Source organism: Oryctolagus cuniculus, chromosome 14 (genome assembly GCF_051225735.1).
Source record: "Oryctolagus cuniculus isolate XC-2025 breed Fujian yellow rabbit chromosome 14, ASM5122573v1, whole genome shotgun sequence".
Taxonomy (NCBI): Eukaryota; Metazoa; Chordata; class Mammalia; order Lagomorpha; family Leporidae; genus Oryctolagus; species Oryctolagus cuniculus.
In genome coordinates this window covers 18,438,227-18,460,845 of record NC_142880.1, presented here as the reverse complement: position 1 = coordinate 18,460,845, position 22,619 = coordinate 18,438,227, and the positions used below count along the sequence as shown (strand labels likewise).

At 53.7% G+C, this 22,619-nt stretch overlaps 1 long non-coding RNA gene across 1 annotated transcript; it reads right to left on the bottom strand.

Moving 5' to 3' along the window:
* Window positions 1-3,119: 3,119 nt before the first annotated feature.
* LOC149122249 (uncharacterized) lies at window positions 3,120-8,664 on the bottom strand. The gene is made up of 2 exons (XR_016220538.1): window positions 8,515-8,664; window positions 3,120-3,968 (listed from the first exon to the last, which is right to left on the bottom strand). It is a non-coding gene; the product is annotated as an uncharacterized LOC149122249 (long non-coding RNA).
* Window positions 8,665-22,619: the final 13,955 nt, after the last annotated feature.

The following is a 22,619-nucleotide window of genomic DNA, read 5'->3' as shown; positions in this document are numbered from 1 at the left end:
TCCCTGCCCCCTGTGGCATTTCTGTCTCCTCTATGTAGCCAGTGTGGAACCCACAGCATCTTCCTCGCTCCTGTGTCTTGACACAGCCAGCTGCCGCTGATGGAGCCAAGCACTGTGGCAAATGCTTCGATTTACCGTGGGTCCTATTATTGTCACCAAAGAGGAAACTGTTGGCTGCTTGCTTGAATTTGCAGGGCCAGTGACTGGCAGCCGAGGGAGCAGCACTGGTCTGTCCAGTGCTGGGGCCTCGCTCTTGACTGCCACACCCTCCCCTCTGGGGCCCCAGCTGCAGGAAACACAGAATGAGACACCATTCAGGCACCCCCAAAGCCGCAGGAGGGCCACTGGCATTTCTGATGACCACAAGGCTGGGTGATGTCAATCTCATATCTGACAGCACCCCACCCCCACCCAACAAGCACAGAAGAGCTTAGAATAGAGCCTGGCATTGTGGCGCAGTGAGCTAGGTTGCCATCTGCAATGCCAGCATCCCATTTCAGAGCCAGGGTTCAAGTCCTATCTAGCTCCCTGCTAAGGCACCTGGGAAGGCAGCGCAAGATGGCCCAAATACCTGGGCCTCTGCCACCCACATGGGAGACCCAGGTGGAGTTCCAAGCTCTTAGCTTTGGTCTAAACCAGTCCCAGCCATTGTGGCCCTTTGGGGAGGGAACCAACAGATGGAAAACACATCTCTCTCTCTCTCGCTCTCGCTCTCTCTCTGTCTCAATGCTTTTCAAATAAATAAATCTTTGTTTTTAAAGAGAGAGAGCGAGAGAGAGAGCACTTAGAATAGGGCTTTCCTCATCTGGCATTGAGGGAGAACCAGTCTCACTTTATGTAATTGGTTTTCAACTTGATTTCACCCATGAGCCCTTCTGGTAAGCGTGAAATTTTTCTGTCAGCTCCCTAAACCCCACCTTGGCCCCAGCACTTTCTTCCCTCCCGTTCTGCTTTTCTCATTTCTCCACCCCACCAGTCAGTGAGGTCTGGTGAACTTCCTTTCTCGTAGTTCAGATCTCCAAAGGAATTCTCTCTTTGCTTGTTCTGCTATCGAAGGATTGTGTAATCCTGACTATGGTTTTCAGAACACATTCCGACACATTTTTTAAAAAATATTAAACACATCTGATGCCCTGGGCCCCAACCAATGAGAACAGCTGGCTGCCGGCCCCTACTGCATCCTGGTGGACATTGGCCCAGCATCAGCCCCGCATAGCAGTGGACTTCAAAAAGTTCATGGAAAAATGGAACTAAAAAGCAATGCACACGTTCCATGAACTTTTTGAAGCCTCCTCATCTATCCCAGACAAGAAGCCTATAGAACTTCTGTAGCCATCTCTTCCACAACCACAACTGGAAGTAACCAAGTAGCGCTTAGTGTTTCCACTCATCTTGCCGTAACACTCCCCAAGGTGAAGAAGGAACCAAAATGGAGATTGATACTTGTGTCTCCATTATTTACTGCAAAGCTTCCTCCTAACCGATTTGGCCCTCATGGCAGGGCTGACGCCGGTCTCAGTACGAGGGATGGAATGACGGAAGGTGAGTAACCGCACCAGGTGTGCATCAGACCAAGGCCCCACAGCGCATTGCGATGCCATCAGGTGGCATTGTCCTACTGCTCAGCTCCAACTTCAGCTGTGAGGAAACCCAGCAGCCGCCCACTTGAGCCTCTCAAGGGAATTTCCATTTGTTTTTTTAGGTCACGAAAAGGTGAGGCAGTTGGTTTCATAATCCTAGGGGAAGAAACCAGCACCCAAAGTGGGACACCTTGGCTCCCGGCTGTCAGAAGAGGCACATGATGACATGAGGGATGCTGGAAGCACCTGCGGCTCCCATGAGGCAATGCGGGCAGAGCCTCGGGGTGAGGTCCAGGCAGGGGCTGGACCTCCATGAAACAGCAGTGGCGGTCACAGAACTACATCAGGGATGCCGTGGAGTGGCCGAAAGCACTTGGTGCTGAGTGTGTGTGGAACACCCTCTGTGAGCCCCAGAAATAATAGGAAGAGCTGAGAGGGCTGCAGCTCTCCACTCCAAGGTTCAGAGAACAACCACCATCCTGACACGGGTGCTGTATTTTTGCTCACAAAATACGAGGTACAGCCAGACGCCCCTACCTAGCCAGGGTTCCGCATCTGGGGATTCAACAGGCAGTGGATGGAAAATATCCCAGGGGGAAATTGCATGTGTACTGAACAAGTGCAGAAACCTTGCTTCTTCTCATAGACCCTGAATAACAGCCCGGCAGCTATCAGCACAGAGTGGACATGTATCAGATGCGAAAAATAACCGAGATGATTCAAAATGTGCAGGGGGGTTCCAGTAGGTTATGTGCAAACAGGAGGGAACTTTAAAAATGCATGGGAGGGGCCGGCGCTGTGGCGCAGTAAGTTAATCCTCCACCTGCGGTGCCGGCATCCCATATGGGCACCGGTTCTAGTCCCGGCTGTTCCTCTTCCAATCCAGCTCTCTACTGTGGCCCGGGAAAGCAGTAGAAGATGGTCCAAGTGCTTGGGCCCCTGCATCCATGTGGAAGACTTGGAAGAAGCTCCTGGCTCCTGGCTTCGGATCAGTGCAGCACCGGCTGTAGCGGCCATTTGGGGAGTGAACCAAAAGAAGGAAGACCTCTCTCTCTATCTCTACCTCTCACTATCTGTAACTCTACCTCTCAAATAAATAAATAAAGTCTTTTTAAAAATGCATGGGAAATTGGAATTAAAGGATTAAGTCTAGGCCAGCGCCGCGGCTCAATAGGCTAATCCTCCACCTAGCGGCGCCGGCACACCGGGTTCTAGTCCCGGTCGGGGCGCCGGATTCTGTCCCGGTTGCCCCTCTTCCAGGCCAGCTCTCTGCTGTGGCCAGGGAGTGCAGTGAAGGATGGCCCAAGTGCTTGGGCCCTGCACCCCATGGGGGACCAGGATAAGTACCTGGCTCCTGCCATTGGATCAGCGCAGTGCGCCCACTGCAGCGCGCCGGGCATGGCGGCCATTGGAGGGTGAACCAACGGCAAAGGAAGACCTTTCTCTTTGTCTCTCTATCCACTCTGCCTGTCAAAAAAAAAAAAAAAAAAAAAAAGGATTAAGTCTATGTTGGGGCAAAAGAATTATGAAACACAGGCATGGTTTTTTTTTTATTGCACATTTTCTGTGAACTTTTGGAGACCCCTGTACTATGCCATTTTCTGTAAGGGTCTTACCTGAGCATCTGCAGATTTTGGCATCCAAGGGAGTCCTAGAACTGACCCCTCCTGGAACCCGAGGGACCGCTGTGTATTCAGCTCAGGGGGATGCTGCGGAGGGCCCATGGGTAATGCGGTGGGAGGTGAGTGACCCAGACGCCTTAGGGAGAGGTCCTCAAGATATTCCGAGGAGGAACAAAACTGGAATGTTAGTCCTTGAGCTCTCTTTAGGATCACCTCAATCCTCCAGTGCCTTGTCTGGGGAAGCCCCCAAAGTTCCCAGCATTAACAGTTTCCTGGGATCTCAGCTCTTGGTCTTTCAATCTCCCGAGTCCACCACAGCTGGTTGTGCCAAGCCCCAGGTCCAAGTGCTGGGAGGTCCTCCAAGAAATAGGGCCACCCAGTGAGGAAGTGCTCTGTCACGTGTCTGCTAGCCTGGAAACCCCAGACTCCCCCATGGGAGGCTGGTTCCCGGTATTCTGATATAGCCTTAAGGTGGAATACGACTTAGTGTCATACAGAGGAGGTCGAGGGGGCGGGGCCTGTGACCGCCAATGGGGCACCTGCATCCCATACCAGAGTGCCGGAGTTTGAGTCCCCGCTCTGCTTCCAATTCCAGCTGCGGGTTACTGTGCGCACTTGGGGTACACAGGGGCTGCCTGCACCCCTGCCGCACACGCGTGGGTGACCCAGATGAGTCTGCCGGCTCCTGGCTTCAGCCTGGCCCAGATCCAGCTCTTGTGGGCATTTGAGGAGTGAAGCAGCCGATGCAAGATCTCCCTCCGGCTCTCTGCTTTGCAAATAAAAAGAAAAGCAACGATGCGTTGTAGCTTGGTCTACTCAAGGTGACTTGTCAAGTGGCAGAAGCCAGCTGGGGACAGCTAAAGCAACAATGCACTTTAAAGACCCTGACGAGAAGCAGAGACCATGGTGACAGCCGCTGTGCGGGGAGAGAGGACGGGCCGCCAGGGGACTGAGCGGGGCTGCATGTTTTATGTCTTTTGTCCAACCCAGGGAGGAGAGGCCACCTTCACCGGGGGAGGTGGAGTCAGGGGAGCCCTCGGTCCACACTCCCAGGATGCTTTGGCACTACTTCCGGTCCCAGCGGCCCTTCGGCATCCTGCGCTGGGAGCGTCTCTCCCGCCTCCTCACCCGACACCTTCACCTCAGCGGCTCAGTTCTCCTCCCCTCAGACTTCAGGGCTTCCTCTCCAGGAAGCCACGGCTCGGAGACGCCCGCCCTCCACCACCGCATCTGCACCCACGGTGGGAACCACTCCACTACGGAGCGCCACAAGGGCCACATTTCCTCCTCGCTCTACAGAAACTTCAGGCAGGCTCAGTCCCGACCACCTTGCCCCTGCCCTGCCCCCAGACACTCAAGGAACTCTTTGTCCTGGGGTTTCCTCCACCCGGGAGCGCCGGGCAGGGGCTCAGCGCAACACGGTCGCTAGCAAGTGCTCGTTGTCCAGGCCACGTGACCCATCACACCTGCAGGACAGACCGGGTCCATAGCTCCCTCAGCTCCCGAAGCCTGAGATTCAACTGCTGGTCCCCAGGTATCTGCCATTTCGGCTCACTGAGTTCCCCCCAGGTCCTCCCCGGCTCAGGTGCTGATGTCGACAGGTGCATAAACCCGGCCTCCAAGGACCTGCACCCTCTCTGCCGTCAGAGCCAGGCCCCTCCGTCTTCACCTCCAAGCCCAGTTCCTTTCCCCTGTGGCTCCCCACATTTCAAAACCAACGTTTCTTTTCTAGAAAGTGGAAGTGTTCAACACGCACCTCCACCCCCACCCAGAACAAGGGAGTCTGGGACTCAGAACAGGAAAGCCTGTTTGTCCTTCCCGGATGGGGAAAGACAAGTTACCTGCACCAGAAAAGCTCCACGCACAAACTATCAACCCGCCACTCTGTTAAACCCTCCTCTCCCTAATCCTTCATGCACAGGCATTTGGCTTAGCAGATAGGATGTCCACAGCCCTCATCAGTGAGCTTGGGTTCAATCCTCGACTCTGCTCCTGACTCCAGCTTCCGGCTAGTGCAGACCCTGGGAGGCAGCAATGATGGCTCAAGTGACCGGGTTCTGCCGCTCATGAGGGAGACCTGGGTTGTGTTCCTGGCTCCCAGCCTCAGCCCCAGCCAGAGGTTGTCATAGGCATTTGGGTAGTCAATCAGCAGGTAGGAGATCTCTCTCTCTATGTCTCTCTTTTTCTCTCTCACTCATAAATAAATCAATTAAAGTTAATAATTCTTTGTTCTTTATATGACAGAACATGTTTCCCATGATAAATGGGAATAATTCCAAGGGAAGGGTGAAGAAAAATGACTCCAGGACACTTGGTAAGGAAGGCTGTTCAGGACCATGGCGGTAGGTACAGGGACCACAGCAACAGGTTCTCGCAGTCCGTGAGAGACTGGGCTCCCCTTGGAACACAGCCTGGGCAGGGAGGAATTGATGACCACGTAGCACGGTGGGGGCAGTGGGTGGAAAGTAACGGAGGGGCAGCCTCAGGGGCATGGGGGATTCCTGCTGAAGAGAGTCCAGGCCATTAGACATCTCCCAGGGGATGGCACAGGCGGAGGAGCCTGATCAGATACCAGGGAGGTGGGGGGAGTGTGTTCTAGATGAACTGGCTTTAGGGTTCTTTTGCCAAAACTGGATTTTACAAGAACAGGCCTGATGGGTCTAGCAGAAGGGTCAGAAGCCTGACTCAAGTTTGGCCAAGAACAGAACCTTGGCCAGGAGGCAAAGGCAGGTCTTAGGGAGGAGACCTGGGCCTCAGTGTCCTGCATTTACCATCACAGGACAATGACTTCCATGGGCGCACAAGCACCCCACGGGGTAGGGGAGCATCCCAAGGAGGGGAGTCTGAGAACCAAGCGGTGTCCTGCCCCCAGCAGGGACAGCTTTGCGTGGGCCTTCTTCCGAGATGGGAGGTCTTTGGTAGGACGCACTACAACAGTTGGCCTGGGGTGGGCCCTAGGCGATTATCTAGTCTCACGTACAGACAAGTTTGCAAGCTGACCATGTGAAGACAAAGGTTTTCTGTTTCCTCTGCACCAGGGGTTCATTTATCAGTCCCAATCCCCTTCGCCTCATGGCGCCTCCTCCTGTAAACACTGCTGTCGTCTCCATGGAGGAAGGTTTGGACACCGAAGTAGAAAGTCCCCTACTCTTGTTGGGTTCTTTCCTCCTCCTGGGACCCCTCGTGGTGTCCCCAGTCATCCCTGGGGACACATCAGAACAGGGAGCGCTGGCACTCCACTCCCTTAACCAGCGGAGACCTTTGGCCCTGGGAACTAGCTGGGAAGGAACAGGGTGCGGTTGACAGCAGCTGGGGCCATGGCAGGCTCAGGAAGCTACAGTTGGTGGCTCAAGGTTTGTGTGGCTGCATTGCCCATCTCCACCTCCTAAGCAAGGCCCAGGAAGCCTCCTGCACTACACTCCCCCCTTCATGGAGAGAGGCAGGCACGGTGTCTCTCCTCTCTGCCTTCAGGGGCTTACCCAGTTCCGACACTGCTCTTGTGCAACTGAGCCCTTGTGGCTGGGTTGCCCTGGGTCAGACTGGCTGGGTGAGACTAGCACACACCTCCCCAGGTTGCCCTCGGTGTACGGGATGGGCCAGGCTTCATGGTTGGCCCTGAACTGCCCCTAATGGGCATTGCCCTCTGCACCAACATTTCTGAACTTTGTGCCTGAAAAGACACCTTTTTCCTGGAATTCATAGTCCTCCCTGCTCTCAGCTTGCCACATATTCCAGAAGCTTCTCTGGAACCCGGTAGAGTTAGGCAAGCAGAGGACTGCCAAGGGTGGATGACGAAGCCACGCCATCAGCAGCTGCTGTCCCCCCTTTGAGACCAGCCTCTCTCGTAGCCTCTCATCCTGAGTCCGGAGTCACATATTCCTGCCCCTACAGCGAGTCTCCCTGTCACCAAACACCCTCCCGAGGACTCAGAATAGCTCTTCCCATTGCACACACAGACTGGCCCTTCATGGCGCAGGCCCCCATGCAGGGCCTGGGGTGGTCCCGTGCCCCAGCCAGCAGGCATCCCCAGCTGCAAGGCCAGCCTGTGTTTTCTCCAAAAGCAGTCTGCTTTCTCAGGATCTCCCAGACCCGGGGGGAAGTCCTCAATGTCTATGTCCACCTGCCAACTGCAGAGCCATGAGTGACTCCAGCAACTTTGCCAAGGTCACATTGGTCTCTCCCCATGACCTCTGGCCATGGACCTTTCAGCTCAGCCCCTGGTTCTCTGGTATCCCCCCACCACACACAACCTGCAGAAGTGGGGCTCCCAGGCCTGGATGATGTCCAGACCTCCTGCTCCATCCTCTCTTGCTGATGCTACTGGCTCAGCTTGCTGTGTGGCTGAGGCCAGCACACTGGCCGGGGCCCCTCGTGTCTGTGTTACACCTCTCTGCTTCTCTGATTTCCCATCAAGGTGTCGAGGCTTGAGCCCAAAGTCTTCCTTTTTGGTCTTTATCGTTTTCTTCTCATTCCCTTCCGTAAGTCACGCATGGACACATGTAGGTCTTTACTGTGCAAGTGTGGGGTCATTCAGCGTAAGGCTGACCACTCCTCATGCCTCCAGTGTGCACCCTGCCCACTGCTGGCTGTGCAGTTTCCCATCCCGTCCATGCATGCACACCCTACACAGTTCCGGGAGTCCTGCCATACACCAGTCAGTCATGCATTTGTGAGATAAAAGTGCCTCGCATGCTTTTATCTTGGGGATCATCTGTGTTAGGATACATAGGTATATCTTGTTCACAGGCAATCATACACACACACACACACACAGAGACAGAGAATATTCTCATACCCTACATTTTCATGTAAAGAGATCACCCTGTACACATGGCTGTATACTTTGATAGACACTGGAAAACCCAGCACTTGGGAGGGTACTTCAACAAGTTCATGGAAATGGAATTTAAAATAAATTTACCATGGCACAAAAATTTTTTGAAATCCATGAATGGTTTTTTTGTAACATGCATATTCCATGAACTTCCTGAAGGTCCCTCGTACATATCTCCTTTTTTTCTTAAGATTTATTTATTTATTTAAAAGTCAGAGTTACAATTAGAGGGAGAGAGAGAGATCAATCTTCCATCCATTGGTTAACTTCTCAGATGTCCACAACAGCCAGCACTGGGCCAGGTTGAAGCTAGGAGCTAGGAGATTCATCTAGGTCTCCCACATGGATGGCAGGGGCCCGAACACTTAGGCCATCTTCTGCTGCTTTTCTTAGTCATTAGCAGGGAGCTGGAAGTGGAATAGCCGGGATACAAACCAGTGCCAATAAGGAATGTTGGTATGGTGGGCAGCAGCCTTACCCGTTACACCACAACGTCAGCTCTGCTGGTTATTGTGAACAACTTCATCCTCTTCCATCACTTGGATTTGCCTGGAACCAACTGAAGAAGGTTTTCATTATAGGGCACTTCCCATCTGCCTGCAGGAGCCCTGTGGCTGCGCCGTGCGTGCTGTGGAGGAACATGGGAACATGAAGAAGCCGCTACGTGGGGGAAAGTGCTGGCTGGAAAGCAATGGCAGCGATGATTCCTGGGAGAGGAAGGGATTCAGGACTGTTTCCCTCTGACTTGATTCCTTAAGCTCCTGTGACAGTGGCCAGTAGTCACCACTAGGGGCGGGCATTGTGGTTCAGTGGGTTAAGCTATCCCTTGGGATGCCTGCATCCCATAGCTGAGTGCCTGGGATCAAGTCCTCTCTCTCTCTCTCGCTCTCTCTCGCTCTCTCTCGCTCTCGCTCTCGCTCTGTGTGTGTGTGTGTGTGTGCCTGTGCCTGTGCCTGTGTTTCTGATTCAGCTTCCTGCTAATGTGTCTGAGAAGGCAGTGGATGATGTCCAAGTGCATGGAGCCCTGCCAGCCATATGGGAGACCCGGATGTAGCTCCTGGCTCCTGGCTGTGGTGCAGTCCAGCCTCAGCTGTTGTGGGCATTTGGGGAGTAAACCAGCAGATGGAAAATCCCCGCCATCTCCAACTCCCACTTTTCCTTTCGCTATGCCTTTCAAATACATAAATATGCCTCTTTTTAAAACAGTTACTGTTAGCTTCGATTTTTGCTTTCCAGTTTCAGCTTCTTTTCCTTTGACCTCAGCTTTGGTCAAGTGACAGCCCCACCCCCACCCAGGCCGGTGGACTGTTTCCCGGCAGAAAAAGATGTCGCTTCTCATCAGAGATGCCCTGGCCCTAAGTGAGTCATTTCCTTCGAGCATCTCAGCTCACGCTGAAGGAATTCCCTTTTTGGCCCCAAACAGTCGTGCACAAGTGTAGCTGGTCCTTCTGTGACAGGCAGGTGCTACACCTTCGATATTAACCAAAACGTTAACTGAATTTCCCACACCTCGGGAAGGGACTGGGGTGGATGGCTGCCTCCCTCTAGGAGCACGGTGGGGCTGGGGTCAGCGTAGTCACATGGTTTCCCATAGAAAGCTCAACACTGCTTCTTCAAACCCTGGCTGGCTGGGTCCAGCGCCCCGGACGGTGCTGCGCAGGCTCCGTCTTGCTGCCAGGCAGCCGTCGAGTGTCCGCTTCGGAGCCTGGATTTCCTGAAGCTGAGCATTTTTAAACTATTATCGTTTTGCAACTCGGCCGTGGAACCAGTTTTCCCCCTCGGCTCTGCCTTTCAGACCTCCCTCCTCCCAGCTTCGCTGGCCTCTTCCCTCGCCTGGAGCCGAACACAAGTTGCTTCAGTCACTCACCAGGCGCCCGGCATCTCTCATCCCCTTGGGCACCTACTGGGGCCCCGCAAGGTCCCACCCCCAGCCCTGTGGCTCCTTGTCTGTCCCCCAGCGCAGCCTGCCCTGGGTCCCACCAGCCCTGTGGCTCCTTGTCTGTTCCCCAGCGCAGCCTGCCCTGGATCCCACCAGCCCTGTGGCTCCTTGTCTGTCCCCCAGCGCAGCCTGCCCTGGGTCCCACCAGCCCTGTGGCTGCTTGTCTGTCCCCCAGCGCAGCCTGCCCTGGGTCCCACCAGCCCTGTGGCTCCTTGTCTGTCCCCCAGCGCAGCCTGCCCTGGGTCCCACCAGCTCTGTCGCGATCTTGTCTCTTCCAGCATCCCCTCTCTCACTCATTTCCTCTTCCTCTGCCAAAAGAGTGAAACCAGACAAAAACACTTACCAATCTCCCTCACGCTTTCACCCTTTCCCCATCTCCTACCGAAGCTCTTTAGAAACCAGTCTGCACCGGTTTTCTCCACCTCTTTACCTCCCTGTCACTGTTTTACAAGAACTACACCTGGATGTTCCATGAGCCATGCATTCGGTGAATATCCAAAAAAGAAGCCGGAAAAAAAAGCTCCCACACTCCCATGCGACTCTTAGTCATTGTCCCCAAAGATGGCTGGGAGAAGTAGTTCATTGACTGATTAATAGGGTTCGAGTCTCTTTTCAGGGAAAAATGTTCATTTGTTGTAGTGGGTGGATATATAAAACATATGGGCTGGCGTTGTGGTGCAGTGGGTTAAGTTGCCATATCAGATCCCAGATCCCCTATCAGAGTGCCGGTTCATGTCCCAGCTGTTTGGCTTTTGAGCCAGCTCCCTGCTAATGCACCTGGGAAGGCAGAAAGTGCTTGGGCTGCCCAGCTACCCATGTGGCAGACCCAGATGGAGTTCCAGGTTACTGGCTGCAGCCTGGCCCAGCCCAGCCATTGTGGCCATTTGACAAATGAACCAGAAGATGGAAAATCTCTCTCTCTGTAACTCTGCCTTTCAAATATTATTTTAAAAAAACATTATAAATATATTCCATCACCTTGGTGTATTTTTACTAAACAAATGCCCCTTTGCAAGGTATTCTAGTTGAGCACTTGTCAATGTCTTATCTTTTATTACAATTAGTATATTAACAGAAGGAGCAAAGTTTGCCCCGTTTTAGGGAGTGACCATGTGTACATACACACACCTACAAATATATATGAGGTTATTTTAAAAAATTTCAGGGCAAATGGCATGAAAAGACCAGTGTGTTTTGGTCTAAATCAATTTTGAAATCCATGCATGTGTGAGGTCTCCCAATGCCTTCACCCCTGCCTCTGGGCTCATCCTTAGCCTCCTGCTGCTGGGGACTCCCTGTTGGGTGACAGGCAACAAGACAGCTGGAAGCTGTGCCCCCTCTACAGCACCCACACACCCCGAGGCTTCCCTTCCAAGTCCAGCTCTGCCATTTCTCACAGGGCTCCTCCCTGTGATCAGCAGACATGAGGGAGATCGGTGAGTCAGCTACTTGAGCAGCCGACCACCTGTGAACGAGCCGGTCTCCACTTCCTGCAGGTGCACACCAGTCCTCAAGGGGAACGCTCTCGGAGCCCTTGTCCTGTAGCTCAGGGAAAGGCAAGGTCCACTCTCCCTACCAGGCCACAGGGGATGGCAGGGCGGGTGGGCATGCCAGCAGCCAGAGGGTCAGTTCTACTGTCCCCTAGCGAGCCCTAGAAAAGCAGCCTGGCCAGCTGCTAGTGGCTGTCCACATGTGGGGACCTCAGAAAGTTCATGTATTTCATAGAAAACCTATGTGCAGAATTTAAACAGGTTTTATACAAAAATCAATGTATCTTTCAAAATAATTTATTACAGACAGGCAGGGAGCTCCCATTCGCCAGCCAGGCCCACAGCTCAGAGGCCGGATCTCAGTCGTGGTCTGCTGCATGGGAGGCAGGAGTTTACCTGCTTGAGCCATCCCTGCTCCCTCCAGGCAGCAAGCTGGGGTCAGGCGCAGGAGCCAGGGATGGAGCCCAGGCGCTCCTATGTGGCATGGTGACATCTTGACTCGTGTCTCGACTGCTCGGCCAGGTGCCTGCCCACACTTGTCTTTTAATACCATTTTTTCCATGTACTTTTTGAAGTCCTCCCCTACAGTTGCAGTATTTACCTTTTTCTTTTTTAAAGATTTATTTATTTATTTGAAAGTCAGAATTACACAGAGAGAAGGAGAGGCAGAGAGAGAGAGAGGTCTTCCATCTGCTGGTTCACTGCCCTATTGGCTGCAACGGCCAAAGCTGCACCAATCAGGGGCCAGGAGCTTCTTCCAAGTCCCCTTGCAGATGCAGGGGCCCAAGGACTTGAGCCATCTTCTTCTGCTTTCCCAGGCCACAGCAGAGAGCCTGATCAGAAGTGGAGCAGCCAGGTCTCGAACTGGCGCCTATATGGGATGCTGACACTTCAAGCCAGGGCGTTAACCCACTGCACCACAGCGCTGGCCCCAGTATTTACCTTTTTCTGTCCTTAGCGTTGGTCTCCTAAATTCCACTACCAGGAAGTCCCCCTCAAAATTCCCCTTATTTTTCCCCAACCAAAGTAGATGCACACTACCACTGTGCTATGTCCTTTTTTTTTTTTTTTTTTTTTTTTTTTTGACAGGCAGAGTGGACAGTGAGAGAGAGAGACAGAGAGAAAGGTCTTCCTTTGCCGTTGGTTCACCCTCCAATGGCCGCCGCGGCCAGCGCACCGTGCTGATCCGAAGCCAGGAGCCAGGTGCTTTTCCTGGTCTCCCATGGGGTGCAGGGCCCAAGCACTTGGGCCATCCTCCACTGCAGTCCTGGGCCACAGCAGAGAGCTGGCCTGGAAGAGAGGCAACTGGGACAGAGTCCGGCGCCCCGACCGGGACTAGAACCCAGTGTGCCAGCGCCGCTAGGTGGAGGATTAGCCTAGTGAGCCACGGCGCCGGCCTGTGCTATGTCTTAATAATATACCTGGGCCAGTGCCGTGGCTCACTTGGTTAATCCTCCACCTGCAGCGCCGGCACCCTGGGTTCTAGTCCCGGTTGGGGCACCGGATTCTGTCCCGGTTGCTCCTTTTCCAGTCCAGCTCTCTGCTGTGGCGCAGGAAGGCAGTGGAGGATGGCCCAGGTCCTTGGGCCCTGCACCCACATGGGAGACCAGGAGGAGGCACCTGGCTCCTGGCTTCGGATTGGTGCAGCACACCGGCCGTAGCAGCCACTTGTGGGGTGAACCAATGGAAAAGGAAGACCTTTCTCTCTGTCTCTCTCTTTCTCACTGTCTAACTCTGCCTGTCAAAAAAATAAAAAATAAAAAAATAATATACCTGGGGATGGCTTTGTGCCACAGCAGGTTAAACAGTCACTTGCAATGCCTGCATCCCATACAGGAATATCATTTGAGTCCTGGTTGCTATGCTTTTGATCAGCTCCCTGCTAATGCACCTGGGAAAAAAACTGAAGATGGCCTAAGTAGTTGGGTCCCTGCCATCAACACGGGAGACCTGGATTGAGTTCCAGGCTCCTGGCTTCAACCTGGCCTAACCCTGGCTGCTGCAGGCATTTGGGGAATGAACCAGTGGATATAAAAATCAATCAATCATTCTCTCTCTCTTTCAGTATGCTTGTGTGCCTGCCTTTTGAGTAATAAATACATCCTCAAGAAAAACATATCTTGGCGATTATTCCAAACCAGCTGCTATAGATCTGGCTTTTTTTTATTTAAAAACAAACTGTTTAAAGTATTCCATCACATTGGTGTATTTTTACCAAACAAATGCCCCTTTGTTAGGTACGCTAGTTGAGCACTTGTCAGTGTTTTATCTTTTATTACAATTAGGATATTAACAGAAGGAGCAAAGTTTGCCCCTTGTTTTAGGGAGTAACCGTGTGTACACAATAGAAGGTGTCCAGATGAGGGTCCGAGAGGAGTAATCTGATGGCGGGAAAGTCTCTCCTCGTTGTAGGAGTTTGTCATTGGAGTGTGGAGGACAGCCCAGCCTCCAGGGTGGGACCGGCATGGCCAGGCCACCTGGAAAGGTCACCAACAGACGTCAACCAGAAACGCGTGCAGCTGTGTTGGCAGGAAAGCCTAGCAATGCCCATCTATCTCCACTCCTGACAGGAGCCACCTTTTTCTTGCTCCCAAACAAGACATCCTATCTGCTGTCTTGGCGTACATGGGCTGTTCCTTCCAGCTCCTGGATCTACGCGGCTGGGTGAGAAGTGGGAAGTGGCTCCCCTCCTTGAAGCTGTGCTTCTGGGGGGGGGGGGCCTGCAGTTCCCTGGAGGAGAGGGTGCCACCTCCGTGAGTGACATGCAGCCTTCCTTTTGAATTCATCCCACTCATTTCTTTCTTTCTTTCTTTTTTTTTTTTTTTTTTTTTTTGACAGGCAGAGTGGACAGTGAGAGAGAGAGACAGAGAGAAAGGTCTTCCTTTGCCGTTGGTTCACCCTCCAATGGCCGCTGTGGCCGGCACACCATGCTGATCCGATGGCAGGAGCCAGGTGCTTCTCCTGGTCTCCCATGGGGTGCAGGGCTTGGGCCATCCTCCACTGCACTCCCTGGCCACAGCAGAGAGCTGGACAGGCAGAGGGGCAACCGGGACAGAATCCGGCGCCCCGACCAGAACTAGAACCCGGTGTGCCAGCACCGCAAGGCAGAGGATTAGCCTAGTGAGCCGCAGCACCGGCCTCATTCCACTCATTTCAGTTCCTGCCTGCTCCATGGAGCACTTCAAGGGCGGCAGGGATATGCCATGGTGGGGAAGGAAGCTCAGGATGGGGTCGGAGTAGGTGGTCTTCAGGTGCCTTCCCTCCAAGACCCTGGAACACGCTCTGCTTTGGAGTGCCTGCTCTGGACTCACACACTTGGGCTTGAACCCCGTGTCCACCACTTCCTTCCTGGATGCCTTGCACAAGGTTCTTCAACCTTCCTGTTTCTTCCTCAGGTACTGACACCTGCTGTTGGGGGGGTGGGGTGGAGTCAGGTATTTGCTGTATAAATCTGACTTTGATAACCTTGCCGAAAACATTTACACTTGGGAGGCCTGCACTGGAGCAAAGTGGACAGAACCTTCTACTCAACTCAAGCCCTGCCTGTTCATCCAGGGTTTTCAGCTTTGCATGCAGAAGCAAGATCAAGTTCTTACCCGGGGCATGCTGCTTCTGAGAAGTGCGTCCTTATGCTGTGGGCGTGGTTACATTCTAATCGCTACTCCAGGTTCTTGTCTCGGACAAAGGTAAGAGTTCTAAGTTGAGACACGTTTAAGGTACACAGAGAGGAACAGGATTTATTTCACATTGAGAGAGGAAGTGTACATCCATGGGCCAGTGTGGACCATGCCACACAGAGAAATACCCATCAGGAGTGCGCCAGGGGTGTGCCCAGGAGGTATTGGAGAGAACCTGGGTGGCACCCAGTTCTGGCATCTCATACAAGGTAGAGGGCGGTGCCTTGTCATGTGTGAAACCACAAACCTCCATAAATCCCCCAGGGAGCTCAGTTTTCACATTTTCATAGCAACTCCCCCTTCTAGGTCCTGGGTGAATGAACCAGGTGCATGCTGGGAAGGCGGGCATTTTGATTGACAGGCAGAGGGATGAGGTTACCTTGGGGCTTGCAAGGACTTCCAGCCCACTAAGACCCAAGAGCTGGCAGGGACTCCCGGTGGCCGCCCACCCCACACCCAGCATCCTCTTCTTCCTCCCTGGAGGATTCCTGCTTGCTCAGAAGCCCACTCCTCCCATCAGGAGTCTTCCCTGCCCAGAAGTTGAAACCAGCACCTTCCCCCCATGAGCCTTAAAAGCAGCATCCGTTTTATTCCTTTTGCTGGTCTTGGGATCAAGAATGAATGAGCTGGTGACGTCATCATGGAAGATTCAGAGCCTCCCTGTCTCCTGCCTGTGTCCCCAGAGGTGAGGTTTCCCACCGCCAGGCTGAGGACGGTCCCAACACCAGACCCCAGCTCTGGATGCCGCCCGCCCCAAAGCCAGCCCACTTTGGGACTTGGGAGTTCATTTAATATTATTATTTAAATCACTTGGAGGCTAGTCTCTATCCCTTGCTAGCCATTGGCGTCCTGTGAGATACAGGAGTGCCAGGCTAGCACAGAAAACCCCTATGTGACGGATGCAGGTCCGTGGGGAGGATGCACCTGTGAAACACAGCCCGGCCCTGGGCGGGGGAGGGGAATGGCAGACCTGGCACAGAGGAAGGCTGCCCAGCCCTAAGCACAGCAAGGCGTGAGCCCATTCCAGCTTGGCGGTGGAAAGGAAGTCGGCTGGGCAGAAGGCATGTGAGGGGTGCCCGGCGTGGGCCGCCCCTGCGCTCTGCCTTTGAGCACAGGGGTGGAAGCACCCTCGGTGGAGACCTGTGGTGGTCTACCAGGGAGAGTGAGAAGAGAACCAAGAGAGTCCCGGAGACCCTGCCCACAGTCCTAGGCTCACTGAGCCTCAGAGCCACCACTCTGGCCCCGATTCTCCACCAACCAGAAATACTCACCCTCTAACCACAACTAGTTTATCTGAGTATTCTATTACTTTCAACCAGAAATAGTTTAGTTGATAAACCTGGCTGGAATCTAGAGCTACAAAAGCTGAGGAGTGTATCCATTGGTTCAGATGATGTTCCAAAGTCTGTATCATTGTGTTTCCCCGCAAAGTCCCCTAGGACCTGCTAGAAGGAGTCCAAGTCACATCTCAATGGGAAACCATTAATTCTCCATCTATCCCCAGTTACATCCACCCCAAAGAAGACTGGTGTGATGTCCTGGGAAACATTCTATCTGGGCAGCAAGGGTTGGGAAAAGAGAGACATACTAGGATACTTCAAAAAGTTCATGAAGAAACAAAATTAAAAATATGAGTTTATTTTGGTGCAAAAAATTGAAATTCATCCATTTTTTTCATAATATCCACTCTCCATGTACTGTGAAGAAGAATTTTATTTGTGCAAAAAATTGAAATTTATGCTTTTTATAATATGCATTCTCGATATATTGTGAAAAAGAACCTTTTTTGGACCAAAAACTGTTTTGCACCCAAATAAACTTACACTTTCAATTTCCATTTTCCCATGAACTTCTCAAAGTCCTCACATACAGGGTTGTGTCTTTATTGGGGCCCCTAATAAGGAGACTCCCACCTGGGAAGGGCTTGATTTGGTCTGCCTGCCATGGTAATTCCGTGACCCCAGTGAGTAAGACCCAGGTGTGTTGCAACCCCTAGAAAGGTCAAGGACACCTAGTCTTGGGTTTATGCGTCAGCAAGGAGCCTCAAGGGGACCCAGGGACCCTAAGGTCGCCAATACTGGCAGGGGAGACACCACGACTTGTTTGGGTCTGGGTCTTACAGAAGATGGCAACAAGAGCAACTTCCCCAGTGTACTGCAGAGTCTGTTGGGAAGGAGCCTCTTCTCCTGACCTTGGTTGAACTTGACGTCCTCCAAGTTATGGACCAAAACGTCGGCCCTTCAAAATTGCTGTGAGGATGAGAGATGACGCGTATGAAGTTCTCAGTGCTGAGCCTGGCGCCTAGCAGGTGCCTAGGAAATGGCCAGCTGTGGGCGTTACTAAGCTCAGCGCAGAGCAGCCCTGTGCAGAAACAGAACGTGAGGAAACAGTCCAGACAGACTACAGTTAGAGACAGAATTGGTGGACTTCTGTAGAAAAGTCTGGAGAGGGTGACACGCCTGGCCCTGGCACCTGACTCCAGCTTCCTGCTAATCCAGACCCTGAGAGGCAATGGGATGGACCCACATAGTTGGGTTCCTGCCACCCACGTAGGACACCTGATTCCCAGCTTCAAGCCCAGCCCAGGCCATTGCAGGTGTTTGGAGAATGAATCAATAAATGCGCACTCTGTCTCTGAAACAATTTTTAAAAAATCCATCCACAGGACAGACTCTGGAAATGGCACAAGCACAGGGTCTGTGTCTGGAAAGGGCTGCAGCAAACACGGTTCACTCGCCGGAGCACCCGACAGCAGCACATCCGAACAGCTGAGGGCAGCCCTGACTGCTCCAGGAAGCCTCGCAGGAGCTCAGAGCTACAGCTGCCCACTACCTGCCGCACGGCCACTTGTAGCCTCGTGGAGCCAGGGCTGGTTCCAGGGCGAGGTTGGAGGGACCTGGAAAAATGTGCTTGCCCCAGGCATTCCTGTCTCTCCCTGGAGCCCTCCTGTGATGTCACTGTACTACTTGGGAGATGGTGACACTGGCACTCATTCGGCAAACACTTGACTGCCAATCAACCCACACTGAACAGAGACCTAGGCGGCCCCTCTCTTGCAAGGCGTGAAGTCTCCACTGTCCAGCGTGAACAGCAGCCCCATGCACCTGCCCATCACCTGGCTCCCTCCCCTCCCCTCCCCCACTGACAGCCTACCTGATGGCCAGCATCATTCCGTCATTTCGCTTGTTCTTGCTCCCGTAGCCTGCAGTGCCCATTCCCACCCTGTAGACTCAAGAGCTTCTCACCTTTTAGGGTGCAGCCCAGATCTCCCACCTGCTCCAGGTGGACAAACCCAGTGCCAGTGAGTCCTCCTATCAATCTGCCCCAATACTGAGCAACATGTGACCATTTTCCATGTCACTTCCCCGACCAGGCTGTCCACTCCCACTGACAGGGCCTGCAGCGGTTTGATCTTTGTCTCTGGCATGGAGCAGCCGATTTGCAAATATTTATCGGGAAGATGCATGGATGGATGGCTCTTCTCACCTACTGGATTATGGTAACACTCCTGTCCACAAGGGACTCAATGCAGGTGACAGGCCATTACTGGAAAGCAGCAGTGACAGGTGATGGGCCAGGACCCAGCGTGTCATGTGTGCTCAGCCAGTGGCACCCGAGCCAGGGAGAAAGAGGTGCATGACCTGGGTACCACCCAGAGGGGTGGACACATGATCTGGACGTGGATCCTGTCGGACTAGCAGGAGTCTGACGCATAGACTGCGGGCACAGACAGCAGCAGAGGTGTGAGTGGCAGACGCGTGGCCATGGCTCAGAGGCCACGCAGTTGCAGTAAAGGAGAAGGGTGGGGCAGGGGGAGCCAATCACACAGGGCCACGTTCCTCTAACGATCTGGATTTTTCCTGGAGAAATGGCCTTTAAGAAAGAGAGAGAACATGAACATAACAGGGTTGCATTTTAAAAGATCACCAAGCAGTGGGCAATGAGATAGGAGAGAGGGAGCCATGAGATGGTGTGAAGAACTGGAGAGAGCTGGGTCAGCAGGGGCAGGTGTTCAGAGTGGGGCGGGACCTAGGAGGCAGACCAGTGAGGACTTGACCGCTGTCATAAGGAAGGGCAGGGGACAGCAAAGATATCTCCTGGATTTCTGCCGCAGCCGACACGGGAGATGCCGAGCAGGAATGGGAGAGAGAGCAGGGGGGTTGGTTTTCATCCCACCAATGCTGCTGGGTGCTCCCGGTGTGTGTGTGGCAGGAGTCCTACAGGGGCAAATCCTACAAAATGGGCAAGAACAAAAGCCAGCAAAACATCCCATGGTGGTCAGCTCGTTGCAGCCCCCACCAGCCTGTGGGTGCAGATGGATCACGTTCCTGGCAGCAGCACGCATTTCCCACTTCTCCCCGGTGTGTGGCCAAGCAGCTGCACAGCACGACTGCCTCTCTCCTGAAAAAGGACCCCCACTTCACACTGAGGGCTTCAAGGAGGGCCTGGGGGGTTCCCCCTCTTGTCCTTCTATACACACGGCCCCCTCTGGTCCACAGCACCTGAGGATGGGCCTCCCTGCAGCCCCCACCCCAGCTCCCCACCAAAGTGCCCCTGGAGTCCACGCTGACCTCCTGACAAGCCAAAGCCACAGAGCCTCGAGGGGCCAGCACAGCCACGTGCTCTGCGCTCTCGGGTTTTCACTGAGCTGAAGCCACGGTGTCTCTGAGAAATGGGGGGAGGGCACCTTCCTTACCGCCTGTTTGCCTGTTTCTCTCCCATATCTCACAGCTGCCTCACAAAAAAATGCCTTCTTCTGCTTGCGCCCTGTGGCCATCTGCCCCTAAGACTCTAGGTGACTCTAGTCCGACACTGCATTAGGGGGCAGACAACAGAGTCCCCCCAAATCCCAGCCTCCATCAATCACACTGTTTAAGAAAAACCCGCCGGCACCGCGGCTCACTAGGCTAATCCTCCACCTAGCACCTGGCACCCCAGGTTCTAGTCCCGGTTGGGGTGCCGGATTCTGTCCCAGTTTCCCCTCTTCCAGGCCAGCTCTCTGCTGTGGCCCAGAAGTGCAGAGGAGGATGGCCCAAGTGCTTGGGCCCTGCACCCACATGGGAGACCAGGAGAGGCACCTGGCTCCTGGCTTCGGATCAGCACGTTGCGCCAGCCGCAGCTCACCGGCTGCAGCGGCCACTGCGGGGTGAACCAACGGCAAAAGGAAGACCTTTCTCTCTGTCTCTCTCTCTCACTGTCTACTCTGCCTGTCAAAAAAGAAAGAAAGAAAGAAAGAAAGAAAGAAAGAAAGAAAGAAAGAAAGAAAGAAAGGAAGAAAGGAAGGAAGGAAGGAAGGAAGGAAGGAAGGAAGGAAGGAAGGAAGGAAGGAAGGAAGGAAGACCCTTTGTAGGAGAACGGGCCACCAAAAGCAAAGGTTCTTGTGAGGCTGGGGACAGAGATGAACGAGGCTAGGATTACCCAGAATGCACTCTGTTAGATATTTATGGACAGAAGAGTAGTCTTGGGCGGCTGTAAGACTGTCTGGCAGGGGCCCGTGCTGTGGCTCACTTGGTTAATCCTCCGCCTGCGGCACCAGCATCCCATATGGGTGCTGAATTCTGTCCTGGTTGCTCCTCTTCTAGTCCAGCTCTCTGCTGTGGCCAGGGAAGACAGTGGAGGATGGCCCAGGTGCTTGGGCCCCTGCACCTTCATGGGAGACCAGGAGGAAGCACCTGGCTCCTGGCTTTGGATCGGTGCAGTGCCAACAGTGGCGGCCATTTGGGGGGTGAACCAACAGAAGGAAGACCTTTCTGTTTCTCTCTCTGTCTATAACTCTACCTGTCAAGTTAAAAAAAAAAAAAAAGAAGAAGAAGAAGACGACGACGACTGTGAGGCAGGAGAAAAGGGGTTTTACCGGCGAAGGGGACCTGTGGCTGATCACGGCACGCCTGAGCTTTCTCAAGGAAGTTTCCCATTGCAGGCGTCAGAGCAGCACTCCGGGCAGTCAGCACCATGGCCTTGTTTACCCCACACGGTTTGGAATGGCTGCCATCCCGTCAGGCTGGGTCCCTACTCCAGGTGGCCCCACGCAAACAGGGTTCAGAGGCGGGTCCACTCCACGAATGCACCCAAAACTCCACGCCCCCGACTTCCTTCCAGGGACATCTGGCTGCAACACAGAGCAGTTCCAGCAGAGTGGCTGATAAGGAGGTCAGGAGGCACCGAGATGAGGAAAGAACAGGAGGAGAGCAGAGATAACAAACAGCAGCAAGGTTCGGGAAGGGCGGAGGCAGGAGAGCAAGAAATGGCCGGGGGTGGTGGTTTTTAGCACAGCCTTTCCTTGTGGCACAGTGTCTGGGACTCCACTGGCTTGATCCTGGTGGCATCCAGCTGTGCCCCAGCCCCATCCTTTGAAAGAACTCCAGCTTCTGTGTAAAAGGTTCAGGGGGAAACCATGATTCCCCCTGCACGAGACGGGCATTCCCACTCTGGAGGTGAGGATGAGGCCATGGGACGGGGCTAGGGAGAGCAAAGAGCCTGCTAGACCCACAGTCCCTGCCCCATGTCTTACGGCACCTAAGGCAGACATGGGCTGAGCTGTTTATTGTTGTTGTTGTTGTTTTAAAATTTATCTATGTATTGGAAAGGCAGAGTTACAGGACAGTAAGGAGCATAGAGATCTTCCATCTGCTGGTTTACTCCCTAGGTGGCCACAACGGCTGGGGCTGGGCCAGGCAGAAGCCAGGAGCCAGGGACTCCATCCAGGTCTCCCCCGTGGGTGGCAGGAGCCCAAGCACTTGGGCCACCTGCCGCTGCTTTACCAGGGGCATTAGCAGGGCGCTGGATCAGAAGCAGAGCAGCCGGGGACCCTAACCATCGCTCAGACAGGGGATGCCATGCCTCTGGTGTTACAGTCAGCTGCTCCACTTGCTGTGGCCCAACGTGGCCCCAGAGCTGTGTTCTTGAGATCGGGGCTTGTGCTGGAATGTGCTTCCGCACTAAACCACCGTTCAAGGGTCACCCACCCACATGCTTCTGGGGTGTCCCAAGGCGTGGGCCCCTGGAGCCACCATCTGCCCTGTCCCAAGGGGATATGGACCAGCCACTCCCCCCCCCCGCCCTGAGGAACAGGAGCCCGGCGTCACACTTTCCAGACAGAAGCTGCACATCTGGTTTCTTTTGCGACATATCCAGACTTTGAAGCACCAAGAACCATGAAAACAAACACCCAGTGCACAGTTCAGGCAAAATACTCTGAGAGCAACTCTCCCTACGGGTGCAAAGTCATACTTTCAACTTCACTTCCTCCAAAGAGATTTCAAAGTGTTCTGTTTGCATTTAAAAAAAAAAAAAAAACAACCCTGTCGCTAAGAGGTCCTGCGGCCCACTCAGTCCCCTCCCCAGCAGGCTGGTCTGTGTGCGTGCGCCCTATGCCTCCCCCGACTGTGACTTAGCTCTGATCCCTGCCAAAGGGCAGGCATTCCCCAGACGTCTGAGGACAAGGTCACCCTGGCCATAGCTGCTAACGGCGACACGG